Source organism: Manis javanica, chromosome 1 (assembly GCF_040802235.1).
Source record: "Manis javanica isolate MJ-LG chromosome 1, MJ_LKY, whole genome shotgun sequence".
Classification (NCBI taxonomy): Eukaryota; Metazoa; Chordata; class Mammalia; order Pholidota; family Manidae; genus Manis; species Manis javanica.
The window spans coordinates 178873672-178896610 of NC_133156.1; the positions used below are offsets into that span (position 1 = coordinate 178873672).

The 22939-nt window shown below is 37.6% G+C and overlaps 1 non-coding gene across 1 annotated transcript; it reads right to left on the reverse strand.

Moving 5' to 3' along the window:
- Positions 1 to 18117: 18117 nt before the first annotated feature.
- On the reverse strand, positions 18118 to 18308 carry LOC118974124 (U2 spliceosomal RNA). The gene has a single exon (XR_005063722.2). It is a non-coding gene; the product is annotated as a U2 spliceosomal RNA (small nuclear RNA).
- Positions 18309 to 22939: the final 4631 nt, after the last annotated feature.

Sequence of the window (22939 nt, forward strand, 5' to 3'; positions counted from 1 at the left end):
ATGGAAGAGATTCTAAAACAACAGAACAGAACATGCCAGAGTCCTGAGGTTGGAAAGAATATAGCAAGATCCAGGAAGTGAACACAGATCAGCATGACTGGAGCTGGGAAGACAGCGGTGTGAAATTCAGTTGAAGAACTAAAGCATGTTGACTGACACAAGTAGGCCATGTCGAAGAAGTTTGGGTTTAATCTAGGTGCAGTGAAGTCAATTAAATGTTTTCAGCAAGAGAGTGGCATGGACTTACAGCAGGCTTACATTCAAATATGATCCCCAGGATTGCGTTTGAACAAGAGGGACAATGATACTGCCATTTACCAGGAAAGGAAATTACAAGGTTATGGGATTGTTGAGAGGGGAGGCATGAGTTTAATTTTCCTGGTTAATATTTAGAGTTTAACAGTCCTGGTGGTGTAAGGTTACCTCTAAGATACCCAAGTGGAGATGAAAAGCAGAAAGTTGACTGTGTAAACTTAGAATTCCTGCTGATTATTTTGAATTTCAACATAAAACGTGCTGATAAATGCAAGGAAAGGAAAAAAGATCACCTGATGAGAAAATATAACCAGAGAAGAAGGACCAGAAGGGAGCTCCCAACTGCTCCCACACACAGTCAGATGGAGAAGGGGAGCTAACAGGAGCTGGAGAAGGACCAGCCAGCGAAGTAGAAGGAAACCAGTAGGAAGAAGCAAGACAGAAGCCAAGAGAAGAGAGTGTGGTAAGAAGGGCAAGGTTAACTCTATCGAACTCTGGGAGAGAGCAAGATGAGGACAGAAATATGTCAATTAAATTTAACAATATAGAAACTGTAAATTAAATGATATAGTAAAAAAAGGAAGAATTTGCTTTCAATAGAAGGGGGCAAAGAGAAGATAGAAGTAAATTTAGTAAGATCTATATGGTTCCTGGTGGGCAAATATTGAGAGTTTGTTTATGATTCCTACTTTATCCATGAAGCTTGAAATACGGTCTTCAGCTGAATGTGAGAGTAGGAAAGAGGTATTTAAGGTCTGAGCAAAGAGATGCTCCTTGGTGAGTAGAAAAGTGAACCTATTAGTGAAATACCAATATAGTCGGATGTACGAGCAATGTTAGGTGCCAAATTCAGAATTGAGATTTGGAGATTCTTAGAGTGAAGTTTTAATCACGTGATATTTCCCCCCTCCCCACCCCAACAACATTCAACTAACATAGGTACAGTTGTGAAGAAGATATATAGTAATGTCCAAGGCTTGAGTTTTTCTCAAGAAATAAAATAGAGGGAAAACGATATAAAAGAGCTATGATTATCTACAAGGAAATGACTCTAATGGCACAGTGGAATTTGATCTGAGCAAGGAAAAAACTGAGCCCAGGAGAGTATAAGTAGGTAGTGAAAATAGGTGAGATGGAAGATTGGAAGTCTTGCAGATCACAGTGGGAATAGAGGGGGAGATTTTGGAGTACCAAGTGGAGTGATTGGGGAAGGTGAAGAGTAGCACAGGAATGAGGGCCGGAAGGATGAGAGATGACAGAGGCAGCCTGGCCCTGGGGGTGACTGGCTGAAGTGAGCAGACAGGATACACGGCAGGGCTTGTATTTCCTCTAAGGAGGCCCCACAGCCAGATGAATTGCCAGGGATAGAAGGTTTCTTTGGCAATGCAGCAGATAGTAAATGGCAATTCCCTAAAACCTGGAGAGAGCCAACCTGACACAAGGGCCAGTGGGGAATTAAGTCTTGAGGCAGCCCCAAGACTGGGCTAAGGTTGCACAGACAAGTGAATGATGGAACCAGGACAAACTAGAAAATTACTTAATCCTAAACTACTGTTTTCCCCACCATTCTAAACTTCATGGAGTGAAGCACAGTCAGTTCTGGACAGGAAAGGGAGATAAAGGAAGTGAAACAAGTATAGGTTTTCTGAATGAGAATAACAATATGTTTAGACTTTAATTGGGGTAGAGCCTGTCCACTTTAATGTCTCATTTTTTTATTTTTGAAATTTAATTGTCAAAACCCATTTTAACAAAAGGGAAACTGAGGCACAGAACGCAAAATAATTTGCTCTCCATTGTCCAGCACATTTATTTTATAAGCAGGAATAATTACTGCTCTTTAGGCCTACCTCATAAGCACTTACTTCCAAATCAAGCAGGCTAAATAAAAGCCAAGGAAAATTAGTTTTGCTCTCTGTACCATTGCCTGGTAATGAAATAACCAATTAAAAGAAATTATGAGCCTTTAAGGATGATTGCTCTTGCACAAAGTGAACTGGAATGGAAATTCATAACCACAATCCCATATCCATCATATAAGACTATTAATTGGAACAATTTTCATAAAAGCTTAGGTTGAACACTCTCATTAAGAAGGCATACCTTGTGAAGCAATACCCACCTTCAAGTTTGGAAAATGTTCCAGGAATCTCTGCCCTTTGAGCAACAAGACTCAGAATTGCTTTAGAGATGTCATTCATAGCAGTGTTTACTGTTATAAACAGCTGAGAGTTCACCCAGGCCTTGTTAGAGAACTCATGCATGTTTTTGCATGATAAAAACAACATTTTTAAAAGGCTTCAAGGAAGGAAATTAGATGATGTGCATGTGCTTTATTTATGTTGTTATATTTGGTAGAAAAAAACATATGTACTGTTATGTGTGTGTGTATATATATATATGTTTATATATATATATTATATACATATATATTCTAACAAAGTATTAGAGCCAATAAAAATCTATATTCAATTACCTAAATTTAAAGTAAATTTTGAACTTCTAACCCTCAAAGTCCTCCTAATAGCATACCCATGAACTATTTTTGAACCAAATTTTGCTAACAAACGTTTTCACAAATACATCATGAAATTCCATTTGGCAGCTCTAACACATTTCTTCAATTCAGTGGATACTCAACCTCTGTTTCTGTCAAATGCATAAGGGTATTCAGAACAGGAGGAAGTTCTTGAGCTCACTGGATACAGACTGATACTTAATTTTTTGTATAGTATTTCTTGTGAACCATTTCCACACAGAAATATTATTTGATAATTCATCATTTATCCAGACCATTATGTATTCTGCAAGGATTTTGCTGTATTGTCATACAGCCAGTGCTAACTCTGTTTGTTTGCTGGGGTCTGCTCTTGAGAACTGTATCCAATATTTGCATAACAAAAATCAAAATCAATGGCTACTAAGAAGGAATAAAATAATTAACATCTACCTTTGGTACCAATCAGAGAATATGATGGTAGTAGTAATCATAATAATAGTTCATATTTCTTAAGCTTTTATTATATTTCAGGCTCTTCTTTGCTCATTACATGTATTAATTCCTTAAAAATCTCCCCAAACACTCTATACAGATGCAGCAATCTTTTTTTTTATTAAGGTATTATTGATATACACTCTTATGAATGTTTCACATGAAAAACAATGTGGTTACTACATTCACCCATATTATCACATCCCCACCCATACCCCACTGCAGTCACTGTCCATCAGTGTAGTAAGATGCCACAGATTCACTATTTAAGGATGCAGCATTCTTTTAGTATTGTTAGGCAGCCTAACAAACTCTATAATATTTTATAGAGTTTGTACCCATTAAGCCAACAGGGAAATTATTATGGTATTGGTCAGTCCTATTTACTAATATTATATGAGGTTGAGTTTGTAGCTTGAAATTGGCACTATGCAGGCAACTGCTAACCGCAACTGCAGGCAGTGAAGGATTGGTTGCATAGATTTCAGTCAAGGAAATTCTCTAAGATATTATGTAATGAGCAGCCTTTGGATGATCCACCATGCTTGCTGAACAACTGACGTGCAATGGGTAGTGATAAAGGCAAGGAGGTCTGTAAGCTTAGGGGACCCAGAGCCTTGGGGGCATTGTCAGGATAAATGTAGAGCTAGGGTTGAGTAAGAGGATTTCTCCTCTGGACTGTATCTATATTCCTTTCTACTTGAATTATTACCAGCCACGGTTTACTAATCCTGAGTCCAGGAGCTACTTCTAAATCAGAAGTAACAACTTGGCATCTCAAACAGAATGGGAGCACCTGAAATTCATCTCCTGGGAGAATAATACCTGAAAAAGTAATCAAATTCAACCCATTTGACCTAGGGTTGGTGATAGAAGAGCACAGATTTCAAATTCAGAAATAAGAAAAAGGGCAGAGAACATTTGAAATGGCTTTCAGATATGGTAAGCTTTTCCTTATATCTTTAGGGAAAGGACATGTAAGTCCCAGTGTGGAGCCCAGGATGAAGGGTTCAGGGTGAATGGCAGGATGTCCACAGATAATGGGGTGAAGAGAATTATACAAGCAGATTTTATGAAGCCAAGTGGAAAGCAATGATCTCTCCGGCCACAATGAGTGAGAGAGATTCTGCCCCACAGGGGGACCTTGTGCATTGCCATGGAGACCTGTTACCTCATAAAGATGATGGTTTCACATAACTACAAAGAAGTGTATTTTTCAACTACTGTGAAATCATAGGACACAACATTAGAAAAGGCAGTATGCTGTTTAGAAATTTGATTTTACTCAGGCAGTTCACAAAATGAAGTGGCCAAAGAAGATCTACCAGACCTACGAACTCTGCTTCTCTGTGGAATCCTGACTCTGCTTGTGATCGGTTTAAGGATCACTGCTGGTTTATGAAGGAAGCTATCCCTGGTCTTGAAGGAGGAATAAAAATATAAAACATTGCCCATCACCTCTCCAGAAGTCAGGCAGAGTGAAAACTAAATCACTGGAAAATGACTGACCTCAGGGAATTTACAAATATAAATTTTTTCCTAAACCTCCATCTAATTTTATTTTCTATTTTAAAATGGGGCTAGAAAATTTCAAGTGAAGATATCTATCCTTTGATAGAAAGCTACAAATGAAATGACTGTGTATGTACAAGTGTACAAATGTATGACTGTGTTTGGCTGAATATAAAAATCTGTGCTCAAGAGTTATAGAGTTATTTCAATGTTTATTTGTATAAAGACTTTGATGTACCCTGAAACAGATAATGGAAGCATGTGAGTGAGTGAAATGGTTTCCCAAAAATGTGGGGAAATGTTCATCACAAACTCAGAGGAGTCATTTTAGGAAATCAGTTACTCTATATATCCTTCTACATTATTTTGTATATATATACTTCTACATTATTTTAATCTTTACAAAAATATGTTATTCATGAAAAAATGTTACAAAATTATGAGCATTTGTAAAAACTACTAAGAATTTTCATTATATATCCACACTGGTATTGCCACTAATGCTTTAAATACATATGTGTTACTATAACACATACACACATTCAAATATATATGTAGTGTTTAGTGTGAGGTTTTTTTTATGGCTTTTCCAAGTACATAGTGTTTTGACAAATAGTGAGCAAAAAAGAAAACTTGGTGACTCTTTTAATATAAAATGTATAAGAATAAAAATATGTTTATGTAATGTGCTTCCTGGCTGGTAATACAGATGTGCAGCTAAACGGTACAGCCATAGGGATTCTGATTGGAAGATGATAATGATAATAATCCATTTCTTTTACCAACTTGGTTTATCAATACCTCCAGGTGTCTTTGTAAAATATTTTTTAAATCTATATTTTAAATCTCTAGACTCAAATTTGCTAACATGGATTTTCCCTGCCCATATAGTGATAAGTTCAGAGAACCTGAGAGATCCGCTCTGTCAAAGAGTTCATTCTCTACCAATCATGTTGTTGCCTCCTCAGGTTGGTGTTTTATCAGTGAGTCAACTGAGTCTAATGCCTTCCATGTCCCTTTTCTGTGGTTCTGAGGAGTGCCTCTCACTCAGGGGAGGAAGAGGAACCCACCCCCTCATGACCCTCTTCTACAGTTACCCCATGGCATCAAGCCTGCCTTCCCAATGCAACTGGTATGCGCCTCTTTAATGTACCCATCATAGCAGATTTTAAGACCACACATTGTTTGCTACTTCTTCAATAGAGATGGAATCTAATTCTCCTCCTCTCAAATCTAACTGGCCTTAGTTACTTGGTTACCTACAGAATGCTACAGAAGTGATGTTTTGGGACTTCTGAGTCAAGGCCATTAAAAGCTTTGCAGTTTCCATCTGAGTTCTTTGAATATTTGGCTCAGGGAAGCCTGCAGTCACGTAGACCAATCACCCTACAGTCATCATGCTGCAAGGAAGTCCACGTAGCATTATGGAGAACCCACACAGAAAAAGAGTGATGTTCAGCTATCTCAGCACAGGTGTCACATATGTGGGCAAGGAAACCATCTTGGGTATTTCAGTCTCAGCAGATATGAAAGTAGAGAATAACTGAGACCCAGTCTTATGGCCCCCATCTAGCTGTCAGCCACCTCCAGTTGCTCAAATCTCCCCAGCTCATCATGAAGCAGAGGTGAGCCAACTCCCTTCACACAAATTAATGAGCATCATAATATGGCTGTTGTTTTACTCCACTAAGTTTTGGGAGTGGTTTGCCTTACAGCAATATATAAGCAGAACAAATACACACACACACACACACACACACACACACACACAGTCATTTCCCAGAGCATGTACATGATTAGCAATCAGAACACCCTTGTTTTCATATTAGTCCCAACATGCATTTCCTCCAAAAAACAGTATGGCTTCAGTAGACTTTCAAATACAATTTAATCCATAATTATCTTTTGGTATAAGTGATCTTTCCTTCATGCACCCAAGAAGTTTAGAAAAAGCCTTCCTGCAAATGTCAAAAGGGGATCAGAATGAATTCCCAGCTGACATTCATTTGTTAACTTCAAGAGGGTGAAGTTTGAGATAGAGGCTGCTGAATGGCAGGAACCTCCACTAGCAGATATCTAAATCGGGGTGCAAAACGGAATCTAAATTTCCCAAGGCCATAACTAAAGTAAATTGTCAGAGCATAATAGGTAGTTTGAGACTAGCTATTTGCTGGGATTTTCTCTGTGCTTAGTGTACAGCAAAAAATAGCAATCTCCTTTCTTTGACCTGTTTGCCCAGTAAGTGGGTGTTTCTCACCTAGGCAGTCAAGGCAGTAGCTAAATATTATCAAAAAGTCAAAAGGAGGGGAAGCTCTTTTAAAACATAGTAAAAAATAAAATTGCACATTGGAAACTGAAGGCTAATTGTTACATACTTTTTCAGTGACTGTTTAAAATTGGCACTGCTCTATGTTGTAGAGAAACATAAACGAAAAATGGAATAGTGCAATTAAGTTGGGGGTTTTAAATTGGATAATATTAAAACAATTGCTATTTTCTGTCCTTTTAAGGATTTCCTTGTTGACATTCATTATACAGTAGAAAATTTTTTATCAATATAAATATATGCTCTTAGGGGAAGGCATGCAGTTACCTTAGACTCCAAGGTTTGGGGTGTCAGCACAGCCCACTGACCACAAGACCATATGCACAAAAATTGCACTAGACTTGATTAAGAAATGCTACATAACGGCTGGGCTGTGATTTTGTGCTTGATTTTGTTTGGCAAATATTTCTGGGATTATGCCAGACTTGACTAGAAATTATTCACTGCAGTTTTGGACGATGTCTGAATGCAGTGTGAGTTTGGACCTGGCGGGCAGATATTCTGGCTAGCACACCACCTCAGTTCTGGATTATAGCTGCCCCTATGATCTTCTCTGAAAGATAAGATTTCTACGCTAGGTTTGACTCAATGCTTTGATCCTTAGTGATCTGGGTGATAACATTAAAAAAAATGCACAGATTTGTACCAATTGTCCAACTTCCTCTGTTTAGTTCAGTATATTAAAAAACATCTACTCTGGGCTTGCTGTTTTGTTTTGCCTTTTTACTATTTGATTTGGTTACTGTTTCAGTTTATTGTCTACAGATAACACCACAGAACTTGCAGTGGTTCAACATAGCCACTTTATTATGGTCATAATTGTGCGGTTCAGGGTAGGTCATCTCCAATCCACGTGGCATGAATTGAGGTGACTTGGGCTGAACAAGGCACTTTAGATCTGGCTTTTTCACTCATGTGTCTAGGATCCCAGAGCTCTTAAGCCAATCCATGTCCACGAGGTATCTCATCCCTTTCTAGGGTCTCTCCATTTGGCTCTAGCTTCTCACAGCCTGGTGGTCTCAGGATTATAATATTTCCTATAGGGCACCTGGCTTCCAGGAAGGGAGCAAAACTGCAAAGCTTCTTAAGACCCAGCCTCAGAAATCCCAGAAAAGAATTTATGTCACATACTATTGGTCAAGCCAGTCACTAAATCCAGCCCACACTTGAGGGGAAGAGAATTTTACTCCATTCCTCTAATGGAAGGAGTAGCCAAGAATTGGTACCATCTTTAATCTACCAAGGTTACATTTTACAGTATTTCCTATTTTATGTTTTCATTTAAAAGACTGCTAAATTGGGAGAAGGGTATTTTGCCCAAAGCCCTTTCAGAAACTGCAGTCATGGCAGAAATTTTACTATGGACACTTAATATCCACAATGAATTCCTCTGTCTTTCTAATCTGTATACTGCTGGCTAATTCCAAAGAGGAACCATTTCAAGGAATCCTCAGGGTGGTCTCTGACTATTACCCTTTGCAGCCCATTCTGACTCTTGAAAACCTCTACACAAGACCTAGTCTATATTTTTCCAAGATATTATTAAAGGATCTTAAACTTTACAGGATTCCTTTATTCAAAGGACCAGAGACCCCAAAATAAGAAAATAATAATCCCAAAGTACAGAGAGAAAAAATACTATGTCCAGGAATAGCTCAGTACCACTAAACGCAGTTTGTTTAAAAAAAGAATTGAATGAGAAATGTTCAGTGATTCTCCAAGAATACTGCCAAAGGTGAAACAGTATCAGTAACAGAGCATCCTATGACAGGTGTGGGAAATGCCACCAGTGAAGAGAAAAAAAATGCAAATGCAAAGTTCCAGCAGGAGGGACTTGGTTTGTACAATGCTTAGCCCATCTGAACAAAGGGTGAGAGCAGGATTTTGGCAATGCCCCAAAATTCATTATTTTCTTCCAGGCTATTCTGGGGGGGTTCTTTGTATCCTTGGAAACTTCAAGTGTTCTTTGGGGGAAAGGCTGGGTTTTCTTCTGCTTTTGTGGATGGCTATTTTGTGCTCTTATGTTTGCTGGGTGCTGTGTGAACATGAACACCAACTGAATCAATTCTGAGTCACTGCAAGGTCATAATGACCTGACAGCCCCCCTATTCAGGATATACACTGGGATTCTTTTCTACATTAATTCTCATTTGTAAACCACATTAGTCTTTCCTGCAGGACAAACCAGATTGGGGGATCTAATGTGTTTACAATTTAATAGACTTTAGAAAGAGTACTTGTCTAAAGGGGTGTAGCAAGTCAGGGTGCACACTTCCAGAGGGAAAAAAGAAACAGGAGATTAGGGTAACTGACTCCAACTCCAACCCCATAACCACAGTAGAGTAGAAGGTTATGGGTAGTGTGCTCAGAGTGGAACTAATCCAAAGAGACACAAAGATTCTGTGCCTGCATGTTTCTGCTAGGCTTCTGTTCAGATGTATGTGATAGAATATACATGTCAAATATAAAGATGGACATTCCATCCACTGAGAGTGTATGAGGAAATCAGTGATCAGACTAGGCACCTATCTGAAAGTATAACGAAAAGCCGCATAAGATGGAGCATATATGTGCTCCAATTCCATGAAGCACAACCACCACGAGGGATTTACTACCATGGCTTAACCACCTGAGCGCCGAAGATATTTGGTATCAGCTTTGAAGGACCAAGAATATTACAACATAATAAATGAAAAGATGAATTGTGATCAAATACTCAGACTTTCACGTGTGTCCTCAAAGAAAGGGCCTCGGGAGTTTGGGGCAAACAAAGTGGACTTCAGTTAGAAGTCTCAGCGTTCTTCCTTTAGAATTGGCTCTGCAAAAGAATAGGTTCTCTGTTGTAAAGACTTTTCATTTGAGCTCAAAGCATTTGGATATGAAAAGAAATAAGCAACCTAGCAATCCCATTCCAGATTCCAGTACTCATGATGCATTTATGTATTACAAAATAGCTAATTTTCTGCTATAGAATGAAAATGGTCTTTGAGAGGCATGTTTGGTGCCTCTGGCTTAAGATGATGCAGACCCTGAGTTCAACATCCGCAAAGAAGTAAAATAGAGAAAAAGAGAAATAAAAATAAAAAATAATCTGTTTTATCCTTGGAAACTAGAGAAAGGCCTAAAACTATAGTCTCAAGAGAGTTAAAAAATCTTGTAAAAATACATCCGGAACTAAAGTGATAAAAGGTATGATGAAACCACCATTCACTTTAGGAGAAGAAATCTGCTTGGAAATCACTCTCACGTGACTTCCCATAAGGAAGGAAAGGTTTGGTGGCTCTTGCTGGGCAAACTCAGTTATATCTAAAGGCATCGTGATATTCTGGATATCCTGGAACAGAAAAAGGACATCGGTGAGTAAACTGATGAAATCCAAATAAAATCTCTAGTTAACAGTGTTATGCCAATGTCTGTTTCTTGGCTCTGCCAAAGGCACCTTGGTTATGTAACATGTGAACATGAAGGGAAGCTCGGTGAAAAGTATACAGGAACTCACTATTGTTACAACTTTTGGAAATGTAAAGACATTCCAAATTTAAAAAGTATATGTTTTTTAAAATCCTAAGTCACAGGAACACATCTAAGAGGAGTTAGTTATAGGTGCCAAAACAACGTAAGTTCAGATCCACCCTTGGTAATGACTGCTGACTGCAGTGCCCAGAGGGCAGAGGCAGGTAAGGTGGAGGTCCCAGCAATGCTGGCTCCTAACAAGCACTCGCTGCTGTTCCAGCCAGAGAACTGCAAGCACCGGGTGAGCTAACGTGCAAGCCACAGCCATCACAGAAATGTAATCACTCAGCACAGAGGTGGTGCTCTCTGTCAGCACCGACCACCGTCTGCAGTTCAACCACCCTCTCTCCTCCTAATCAGATCATCTGCTCTGGCTAAGGGTAACTGAGCTGTATCTGAGCATGGCCTGCCTCCTTTCATCGGTACCTGCAATGCTCAAAGTACAGCCCATACAATAGCTGATCGCAATCCAACCGAAAAAATCAAGTCTTAAACTCTGTCAGAATGAGCAAAAAGAAAATTACTGGATAGACGGTAAGATTTACCAGTTGCAAAGGAAAAAATCAATTTTAGAAATTAGAACACTTTCCCTAATAAACAGAGCTGCTACAAGAAACAGAAGAAATTTTAGAAAATGTGTAATTCATATTCTCATACACCTTCCAAAGAACTTTTTATTAATGGAAAAGAAGGCACTCATGGAGCCAGGAAAATTGGTATCAGTTAGGAATGACTGGAAATGAGGAACGTAAATGTAGAGCTTAGTATTTTGGTAGAGTGGTGAACAGAAAATTAAATATTACAGGCTCAGCAAATTAGAAGGGCAAAAAATTCTGAGAATTTGGAAGAAAATTCCACAGGGGCTCCAACTGCCTGTCTGATATTTTAGAGACTGAAAACAATGGGGGAAATTATAAAATATCCAAAAAGAATATATAAATACACACACACACACACACACAACCTGTTTCTCTGAATCCTCAGTAGTCATTTCTGTTAATTTGATGGGTAAAAATATATTTGATCACTGGTCACTTGCTTTCTTTTTTAATGCATTCATAGGATTTTTCAATATATCCTTGAAATTCAATTTTCATCAGAATGTCTTTCTTATAACTTGGTTATTGTTTTTCTTTTCTTGGAGATAGAGTTAGAAATAGAGTCAGAAATAGCTAGATATAGACACAGTAATAAAAATATGAATAGATTTTCAGTATATTTATATATATATCATAAATAAAAGCATATGATCCTGTAATTGTTGCTTTTCTTTGCCTGACTTCATTTGTTAATATACATATGCATGCGTGTGTATATATTTTAGGACTTCCAAAAGAAAAGGATGAGATCAATAACAAAGTATGTTGATAAAAATTTGAATATCAAAGATAAATTTTTAAATCTCATGAATATATAGGCAAACAGGTCGCCAGCAACTAAATATGATTTTTGACCCAGCAATTCACTTCCAGGAATTTACCATAAGAAAATAAGGTATTTTTTAAAACACTATTAATGATAATAAAAAATTGGAAACCAGTTCAACATATAAAAATAGAGTATTTCTTATACATATTATGGTCTGTTCATACCATAATATACTATGCAACCATTATAAATGATGTAGTAGATTTATGACATAAAAATTAGTTTACACCTTACTTTACAAAACAGATTTTGCGAAACAGCACAAATAGAATAATTATTTCAAAATATTTGATCTGTAGGACAGAATCTCTAGAATCCTGCTGTGCTTGGTTATTAGAGTCAGATACAATCTCTTAGTCTAAAACATAGGGGTGAAAAGCCGTTGGAAAAATTTGAACACTCATAGGTCCTTTACAAGTGTGACGTTTCTATTTTCCTCTTGACATAGGTTAGAGTCAAGAGTAAGCCTAAGAGTAAGCAAATATTTTTGTTCTTACCATTTTATCTTTTCTTTTCACTTTGGGATTCATAGAAACAGTTAAAAGAGTTGCTGGGTGTTACTTTTTTTTTTCTCCTAGCTTGACTATTCACATCAGATCCAACAGCGCATCTCAAAGAGAAGCCTTATATAATTCAAAACCCTTATGTGAATAAAACGTAACACAGTTTCTCTATAAGCTCTCAGCAAACCAGTGTCAAATATGTTGACACTGTTGGATAGAGAGTAGATGATTTCTACATGTTGTGTGCTTTTATTCTTTAACAAAAGCTAGGAGAGGAGACTATTTTCACCCCCTCCCCTCTAGCCTTCCCCCGACATTTTCTCACCTGCCTCCAGTGCCCTTGAAGGCTGTATTGGATCTGACAAAGGATAAAGTAGCAGGGAGTGGGAGACACTATAAAGATACCAAGGGGCTCCAACTGCCTGTCTGGAAATCTGTTTATACAACACCTGGGTCACTCTCATCAGATCGGCTTTTCTCTATGTGTTATTGTGTTTATGTCAAGAAAAAAACGCCAGCCTCCCTTGTTGCTGAGTGAGGGTCTAAAGAATGCCACCACCTTCATTTTCCACTTACTACTTCATTTTCTTTAAAAGAGGCTGCCTTTCCAGCTTCATCTGTGATCCACAAGAACACATAAACTCCCCTTTGTTCACAGAGTGACCTTTATATTTGACTAAGGGTGAAACGTGTCTTGAAACCTAACCCAATTTTGGCAAAGAGGTTTTGCTTTTTTTTTTTATGTAACTGAGCCTGCCACCCACAGAAATAAATGTGGCTACTTTCATTGTTATTCATTAAGTGTTGCTCTGTGCATTTTGTTTGGGAATTTCAAAGTACAATGCCAGTGTTCTGAAAATGAATGCGACATCACAGACAGGAGCTTCCCTGGGGTACATGAACTGGTGACAACCCAAACACCATGGTATTTTTATTTCTTGGAAGGGGAGAGGGTTGAGTGGGAGTTCCACACTCCTGGAAAATCAAGTGGATTCAAGAATCAGGCATCTGGACAGTCACGTGTGAGGGCGAAGATGAGGAGAGGTTTGACACTGAGACCTGACACAGGAGATAATATGAAGATGACAGGCATATTTGACCACTAGTCCAGAAGCCCCAGCTGCCTCCAGGGCCGAGGACTATCAGGCAAAACTGTCTTTACACCTACACTCTGCCCTGAAGGAGAGGACTTTGGAGCAGAACAAGCACCAACGAGTGAAGACACGGCCCTCCTAACTGACCAAGGCTCTCTTTCCTCCCCTGCACCCCCGTGCCCTCCTCCTCCACCCTCCATGTTTATAAGCACTAGAACTCAGATAAACACAAACACAACTTCAAAGGGGACCCTCCCAAAGTGTTTGAACTGAAAAAGGAAAGGACAGGCACAATCTAATTTACCTTCATCCCATGCTCCCCTCAGGGAAGGCCTTGGACTTCGCCCCTTCCTTGGACCTGACAGACAGACAGACGGGTACTCCTCTGCTCAGGAGGGAGCACTGCAACTTGTTTGGCCACAAAAAGTTATAACAAAATATTGAACTAAACAGATTAAAAACTGGCATTGAGATATCCATTCAAAGAAAAAAATCTGGATGGCTCTATAAAAACACTCCAGTGTACAATAGATGAGAATTTTGAATAATGTCCAGGATATAAATTATTAAATTTACTTTGACTTCTACTCTATAAATTACACAGGAAAAGTGTACCTGACAACATAAATATAACTTTTTGCTTAAATTTTACCATTACCTATGAATATAGAACTATGCTGTATTTGAGAGTGTTAAAAGTTTAGCTGATACAAACAGATAAACCCCAAAATTTCCATAAAACAGAAGTCATAGGATCAAGGTGAATACATAGGGGTGCCTATGTTGCATTCAGAGCCCCAGGCTGACATCTACCATCATCTGTGTGTGGCTCCTAAAGACACTCCGGGCCTCAACATCTGGCCAATAGATGAGAGAAGAGAATGTGGGAGATCTCAGGGCAAGGGGTGTCAGTTATGGGCCAGGCCTGTGAGTGGTATTCATCCCTCCCAGCCTACAGTACTTCAGCCAGAGCCCAGCCAAATGGCCCTACTGAGATGTAAAAGGAGTCCATGGCGGGGTAGTTGAGCCCCTACATTATGAAGGGGGAGCCCAAGTCAGAGCCAGCTATCTCTGCCACAGGACCTAAGAGATTATCTTTTCCAGTGCTGCTCAAAATGAGCCCAGAGGATTGAACCTATGCTTCTGACTCATTTCAACTGGAGAAGTTTCTCCTTTATCAGTTTTGGTTACTTAACCTCTTTTGAACATAAGTTTTCATAGCTATAAAAGTTTTAAGAACTATTATTTTTCCAGTGAAATGATGGCCCAAAAGCTGAGATCATATTCAAAATGATACAAAGAATAAATAAGAAACTGTACTTTAACCAATAATGATGTCAACTTTTATAATTTCCTTTTTTTTCATTATGCAAATCCTACCTGCATATTGGAGTCAGATACACAAAAAGAATGAAATGCAAATTACCTATAATCTCATAGCCCAGGGGTAACCAGAATTATTGCTATGCATATTTGCTCACATCTGTATGAAAACAAATAGTATATCACACATTCTGCTTCATATATCCCTTTATTCATGTAGCATTACTTATAAATGAATGTATTTTTAAGCCATGATTTTTACTGGCCGCACAGAGGTCCACCTTACATATGCACCATAATTTATTCTAATTAACCCATTAATGTTAAACATGTAAGTATATTCTCATTTTTCACATTTATAAATAAAAACAGTACAGTCCCTTCACTCATTCATTTATTCATTCAACACTCATTCATTATTATTCATTCATTCATTCATCTCAGTAGAGATACCACAGTGAGTAAAGCAGGAAAAAAAAAGAGAAAAATCACTGCCCTCAAGGTTCTTCATTCCAGTGAAGGAGACAAACTATAAATAAGATAAATGAATAAAATGTATGGTATGTTAGAGATCAGAAGGACAATAAAAGAGGCAAGGAAGAGGGGGAGGAAATAGTATGGAAAGGGAGGTCAGAAATGGTCTCACCGAGCACGTGAGGCTTATAAAAGGCCTAATACACTTAGGAAAGTAATCAGTGGATATTTAAAGGAAGAGGATTCTAGAAAATGAACAGCAAATGCAAAGGCCCTGAAGCAGAGCATGCCTGGCATGCTGAGAGGGACAGGTGCCAAGTGAACAGAGGGAGAGTGGTAGAAGATAATGTCAGAGGGATAACAGGGTGAAGGGGCAGTTTGCACCTGTTTTCCTGGCACGGATATTGGTAGTGCTCCCCTTTCATTCTTATATTACATCTGTTTGGGTGATGAATTATAGAGTTGACTTTCTTACAGGTCATTATAAGGAGTTTGACATTTAGTTAAACAGGAAACCATTTTGAGCAAAAAAAAGTAATATCATACTTATGTTTTATGAGACCACTCTGTTGGATTGAGAACAAATGGAGAACTAGGAGAGCAAAGAAAACCCATTGAGAGACTGCTGTGTGTTAGGCCAGGCTAAAAATGGTGATGGCCTGGATTCAGGTGGTAAGAGTACAGAGGATGAGAATGGGTCAGATTCTCATTATATTTGGAATTCACAGCCTATGAGATTTGCTGACAGATTGAAGATGAGAAAAAGATAAAGGAGTAAAGAACAACCCCAACATTTTTAGCCCAAAGAGTGAAGCTGTAACTCAGTTGGAGAAAACTGTTGAGTAGGTTTAAGGATGAGATGTTAGAAGCATAGTTTGGACATATTAAGTGTGTACTCTCTATCAGACATACATATTAGTCAGGTCAGGCTTCTATAGCAAATATACTATAGAGTGGTTGGCTTAAACAACAAACATTTTATTTCTTACAATAAATTCCCCTTGGCTGGGAAGTCCAAGATCAAGGTATGGGTAGATCTCATGTCTAGTGACAGCTCACTTTTGGGTCTGCATAATCTTGAGATGGGGAGACTATTCTGAATTATGCTTGTATTCATCAGGGTTCAGCCAAAGAACAGAGGCAAGAAGTGACATATATTAAGGATTTACTGCAAGGAATCAGCTTACACAACAGTGGGAGAGTCCAAAATCCACAGGGCAGACCATGAGGAAGGCCAGTCTAGAATTCTGCATGCAGGGCAAAGCTTCCGTCTTCTGTCCAGAGGTGCAGTTTCTCTTCATCGGGGAAGTTTCAGTTCTGCTTTCAAAGTCTTTCAGCTAATTGAATCAGGTTCATCCACATTCCCTAGGATAATCTCCTTTACTTAAGGTCAATTGATTATGACTTGAATCACATCTACAGAATGCCTACAGAGCAACATCTAGATTCTAGTTGATTGAGTAACTGGGACCACAGCCCAGCCAAGACGACACATACAACTAATGATCCCAGTCTGAAGAGCACAGTGTAAAATCACCAAGGTCTTCTTTTTTTTTTTTAATTTTATTTAACCCCATATGCTTCTGCAATGTTTGAGTATTTTACAACAAGAATGTATTTGTATGCCACTTCTGTGATTTTTAGTCATGATTTTTTGTTGTTGTTGTTATCATTAATCTACAATTACATGAAGAACATTATGTTTACTAGACTCCCCCTTCACCAAGTTCCCCACACATACCCCATTACACTCACTGTCCATCAGCGTAGTAAGATGCTGTAGAATCACTACTTGTCTTCACTGTGTTGCACAGCCCTCCCCAAGCCCCCCCCTATATTATACATACTAATCGTAACAGTTACCAAAGGGAAAGGGACTAGGGAGGATAGGTGGGAAGGGAGGGATAAGGGCGGGGAACAAGAAAGGGGGCATTACGACCAAGGTCTTCTTGAGGAGATGGAGAGTTGGGCTCAGAGAAGGTAAAGTGAGGACACAAACAGCGTCAGAGAAGGGGATGTAGCAACAGAAGCACAGGTCAGAGAAACAGAGATATTCGAGGATGATACACTGTGGACTATGAAGGTGGAGGAAGGGACAATGAGCCAAGGAATGCAGGTGGGCTGCAGGAAGTGGGAAAGGCAGGGAAACAGAGCCTCCCCTAGAGTGTCCAGAGACATGCAGTCTTCCTGATGCATCTTAAACTTGTGGCCTCCAAAACTACAAGATAAGTTTGTATTACATTAAGCCAACTTAAAAAATTTGTGAGTTTTTTAAAGAGGCAACAGGAAACTAATATATATGGGTGTAGGTTAGTTGTGTGTGTGTGTGTATGAGAGAGAGAGAAAGGTAGGGGGAGTTCAAGAAGGAGGGAAGACAAAGATATGTTAGTGCATGTATATAGTCTGTTTCTGGATTTCCTATTTGGTTACATTAAATAAATCCATCCATTCCTGCACCAGCATAACATTTTGTTATTCTGATTTGAGGATGCAGTGTAATATCTAGTAGAAAAGTATCATCTAATCATCTTTTTCAAATTGCTCTGGTTATTTGCATTTAATTTTTTAGACTACATTTAGAAAAAATCTGCCAAGTTCCCATCCTATAGGCTCCCCTCCAAAAGGATATATCATTGCTATCTGATTTTGATCAAATAAAATGTATATATTAGGATGGTGTGAATTTTTTCCCCCCAAAGGGGGTACACCATTCCCAGAGGTACTGCGATACCAGGTCAATGCGTGGAGTGAATAGAGCAAGCTCCTATTCCATCTCCCTGATCCAAAAATCCATTTGACATATTGTCCTCGGATAGAGGATGTATCAGATATTAAACTGACAAGAACAGATACTACACTCGATCTTAGACTAAAGGCTGAGAAGCAGTATAGTGTGAATTTTTTAAACATTTTCCTCCCTATTAATTCAAGTATTCAACCAAGTTAAAAAAAATATGTACAAAGCAAATATGTCTATCTAAATACAGACATATACATACACATTTTAACAGTGGGTTTCTGAGTTATATTATGTTGTGGATGTATTACAGTTTCTTTAGATTTTTAGTTATTTCCCAATTTTTTCACAGTAGGTTTGTGTAAAGTCACAATCCAAATATATCAAGACCTAAATCCCCCAAATTTGTAAATGTTACTAATTTGGAAAAAAGGATCTTTGCAGATATAATTAGGTTCAAAATCTTGAGTGAAATTTGCCTTGGTGGTTCCTCAATGCCATAACCAGTACATAGATGAAAGAGACAAAGAAACACAGAGAAAAAAAGAAGAAAGTGTGACAGGGAAGGCAAAGACAAGAGCGATGAGGTCACAGCCAAAGAATGCCTGGGGCCAAGAGAAGCTGGGAGAGGCTCATAAAACCTCCCCCACTGCCTCCTCCCTGGTGCCCCAGACACCATGATTTCAGACTGTAGGCTTCCAGAACTGAGAGAGAATAAATATCTGATGCTTTAAACCACTTAGTTTGTGGTATTTCATTACAGTGCCCTAGAATAGTGAGGCAGTATTGCTTATTTTAGATAAGGATCTATTCCAGAATCCTCATAGGACCTCTGGCAAAAAGGTGAAATCAAGAAGTCTCAGAACTGCTGTTTTCAGTCACTGTTACTTTATTTTCTTTTTGTTATCATAAACAACAAAAACCAACCCTGCAGAAAAAATTTGATAGATCTCTTCAAATAATTCCTCCACCTTTATTTTAAATTTATTCTCAAATATTGTTTTACTGCTATTGTTGCAATTAGAATATTTCCATTCATTGTAACTTCTAATTAGTTATTATTGGTATAAAAATTAACTTTTGTGTGTCTATTTTCTAACTAAACCATCTTAATAAAACTCTTATAGAAATTCTAATCATTTTTCAGTTGATTTTCATGTGTTTTCCAGGTAGATAAACATATCACTTGCAGATCAAATAATTTTCTGTCTTCTCAATATTTACACCATTAATGTCTTTCTTTGCTTTATTGTTTTGCTCAAAACGTCTGGAACAAAAGAGATAATCATAGTTATCTTTTCCTAATTTTAGGCACTTCTTCAAGTGTGTCATTGCTAAAGATAATGTTGAAGGATTATTTCAGATGTTCCTGTCATATCAATGAAATATTCTTTTGTTGCTATACCAAGATTTTCCTTCTAACCAACAATGGTGTTTAATTTCATCCAGCGTCTATGAAAGAAGAGCCTGCCTGCTTTTTTCTTTATTCATAATGTTATCTCTTCCTTGCTTCTGGGATGCAACTCAGCTTGGTCATTGTTTATTATTGCTTTATTAATTTTATTTGTCAATATTTTACTTAGGATTCTTACAACTACAGCTGAGATTTGGGCAATTTTCTATTCTGAATTACCATCTGTAAGTTTTTAACTGAGAGGTTACCTTTACCAAATGAAAGGAAATTGGTCCTTCTTCAAGGCTTAAAAACATTTTTATTCATTTTCTTTAAGATTTTATCTTTATCAAATAATGCATATATGTAATTAAAATACAGAAAAAAGTTACTGAGTCTTCAATGAAATAAAACAGTCCTCTGACCAACTGTTTTGCTATGCCTTTGTCCCATTCCTACTTTCAACTTCCTTAGCATTTTTTTCTATTTATATCCATATTTCTATTTAATTTTTTATACTGTTGCTTTTTGATGTACCATATGAAGACATTATTTATAAACTTCCAGTTACAGAAATTATGCTTTATACACACTCCACCTTTCCCTGCCCCTAAATTCTCAATATAACTACAGCAACATTATTTGGTTAAATAGTATATGGCTGTATATTATTTATAGCTGCGATAGAGTTGTCTATGATTTTTATTTCCTGATGCAATTTTTCCTGGTTTGAATAATTGTTTTTCTTTCCTTTGCAATAGTTTTCTATGTGTTTCCACTAATTTTTAAAAACATTCCCTTTGATCTACCAATAATTTTTCTAAATGCTTAAATACAGACATATTTCTTCATAAGCCTAGTGCACAGTTGTATTCTACGGACTTCCTTCTTTGTGATTAATGCTCATGTCTTATCTTGTGTCTTCCTCTGTCTTATTTTTCCCCTTTATTTTGCTTAAGAACAAACTTGATAGTTTCTGAAAAAGAGTATACAAATGCTCATTCTTTTAGTACTCTCATGTTTTACCACGGGATTAGCAGGTTGTGTGGGTGTGTGATTATCCACTAAAAATCATTTTCACTCAAATATGAAGGCTTTGCTTGACAGTATTCTGGCTCCCAGTTATATTTTCGAAAATTCCAGTGTTACCTGATTGCCATGTATTTAGAGATCTTTTTTTTTTTTTAGAAGGAGCCTAAGATTTTGCTCTTTGACACTGGTGCTCTAAAGTATCACAATGGTGTGGCTTAGGAGGTGCTTTTTTTCATTCACTGAACGGGACACATGGGTCCTGACTATACGGAAGACTCAGATCCTTCACTTCTGGGAATTATTCCCCATATTATTTCTTTGATGGTTTCTCTTTTCCTTTTTGTTGTCTCTTCTAAACTGCCTATTATTTGGATGTTGGACTTTATACATTGGTTCACAAATTTTATCTTTTCTACCCTGTTGCCAACTTATTTGTCTTTGTTTTCTAATTTCTAAGGGAGTCCCTACCTTAATCTGTCAATCATTCAATTAAATTGATGGGATGTTGTATTTGAAATTTCTAAGAGTTCCTATGTTCTGTTACTTCCTTTTGTATAATATCTTCCATTTGCTTATAAATGCAATGCTTCATCATGTAATTCTTTTCTCCTATCTCTGAGTATTTCAATGACTGTTTTCTACTTTGAGAGGGAAGCATAGTTTTCTCCTATTTCATTTTTTATTTCCTTCAAGTTGACTTTCCCTATTGTGCTTCTGTTTGATTATTTCATTCTGTCTTTAATGTTAAAAGCACTCCTGAAATGCCTGGTAATCTCTGGCTGTCTCCATATGAGTGAGTCAATAAAAAAGCAGTTGGAAGCTCTGTGGGCACAGGCAGACTCAGTGAGTGCTGGTCAATATTATGCACTAAGGCAACATTTCAGGTTTTTCACTGAGAAACTCTCAGATCCTTTTCTCTGGGGCTGTTTAGTTTCTCCCAAGGTTAATCCTTCATCCTGTTGTGCAAGGAGCAAAAGGAAGCCTTGATCCTGACTGTGTACACTCTGGAAACTGGGATGTGGGGGGAGCATGGGACCAGAGGAGCAGTGTTGGGGGACTCACCACACACACCTGTCCTGTGTTTAGTGTAGCATCGATCTCCAGTTCTGCACTGTTCCCAGAATCAGCATCTCTGGTTCTGTTTCTCCTTAGAACAAGATTTGTTGTCTTGAGGTCATAATCAGGTCATAAGTGACTAGCTACTGGCTGTTATATAGGCCTGAAACCACAGTAATTACTCTGTGGACTTTCAACCAGTCACAGGTATTCAACACTAGACTCTCTACTGCCTTGCTGGATGCCCAGCCCTTCCTGAGTTCCAGTGGGCAAATTGCTAACCATCTCTTCATTTTCCTCTTTTGCCAAGTCTTAAGATCTCAGCTTTCCTCTGCTCTGCCAAGACGGCTTCCCCACTGTAGCTATGTTCCATCTTCTAAACACAGTTGACATATCTCATCCATTCACTGCTCTCCTTCTTCCCATTGTCTTTATTCTCATAGGTTTTCTCTTTTTATTTTTATCATTGTTCCTTAATATCATTGTGGTGGAATTTGGAGAGGGAATGGATACAAATGCATGTGTTCAACTAAGTAGTTGATATCGACTAAGTAATAGAACTAAGTAGCCTGAAACCTCCTGGAACACTTTTAAATACTATGAGAAATAACTTCCATTTAAATATTTGCTAGAAGTTGCTCATTATATCATTTAAGCCAATGTCTTTGATAGGGCTACATACACTGGCAATTTCATCACTCTACTGCATTCATTTATTTAGATTTTATGCTCTTGATTCAATTTTGCTCATTAATATTTGCCTAGAAAATCTTGCATTTCTTCAACAATTTCAGATATCTTATTATAGCATTATATATAGCCCTGTGTTATAGTTTTTGAAATTTCACTATTTTTTGTACATTATATTTCTGATTTAAATTCCTAGTGTATATTTATCCCACATTTTTAATTGCCTCTGTCACAGGCTTATACTTTTATTGGGTGTTTCAAATATCTAGGTCTTAGATTAAATATATACAAATTCCTTTTGTTTTATTTTATTTTCTAGTTATCTTTAGCTTAAATCAAGTTATTTTTCTTACTTTTCCTCAATTATCTTCTTCCCATGTTCATAATTTCTTTAGTAGAATCCTGATTTATTTCTTTTCATTCTCTTGTATTTAAAAATAAAAGCACTTGTGTCATTTATTTCTAGTCTACAAATGAACTTTTGATTTTTTCTTTGGTCTGAGTTACATATAAAAAATTTTATTTGTATTTTAAATTTCAAAAGTGTTAAAGTTCTTCCATTAATACTTTCATAATTATTTTTAGTTTTATTATATTATGGTCAGAGATGT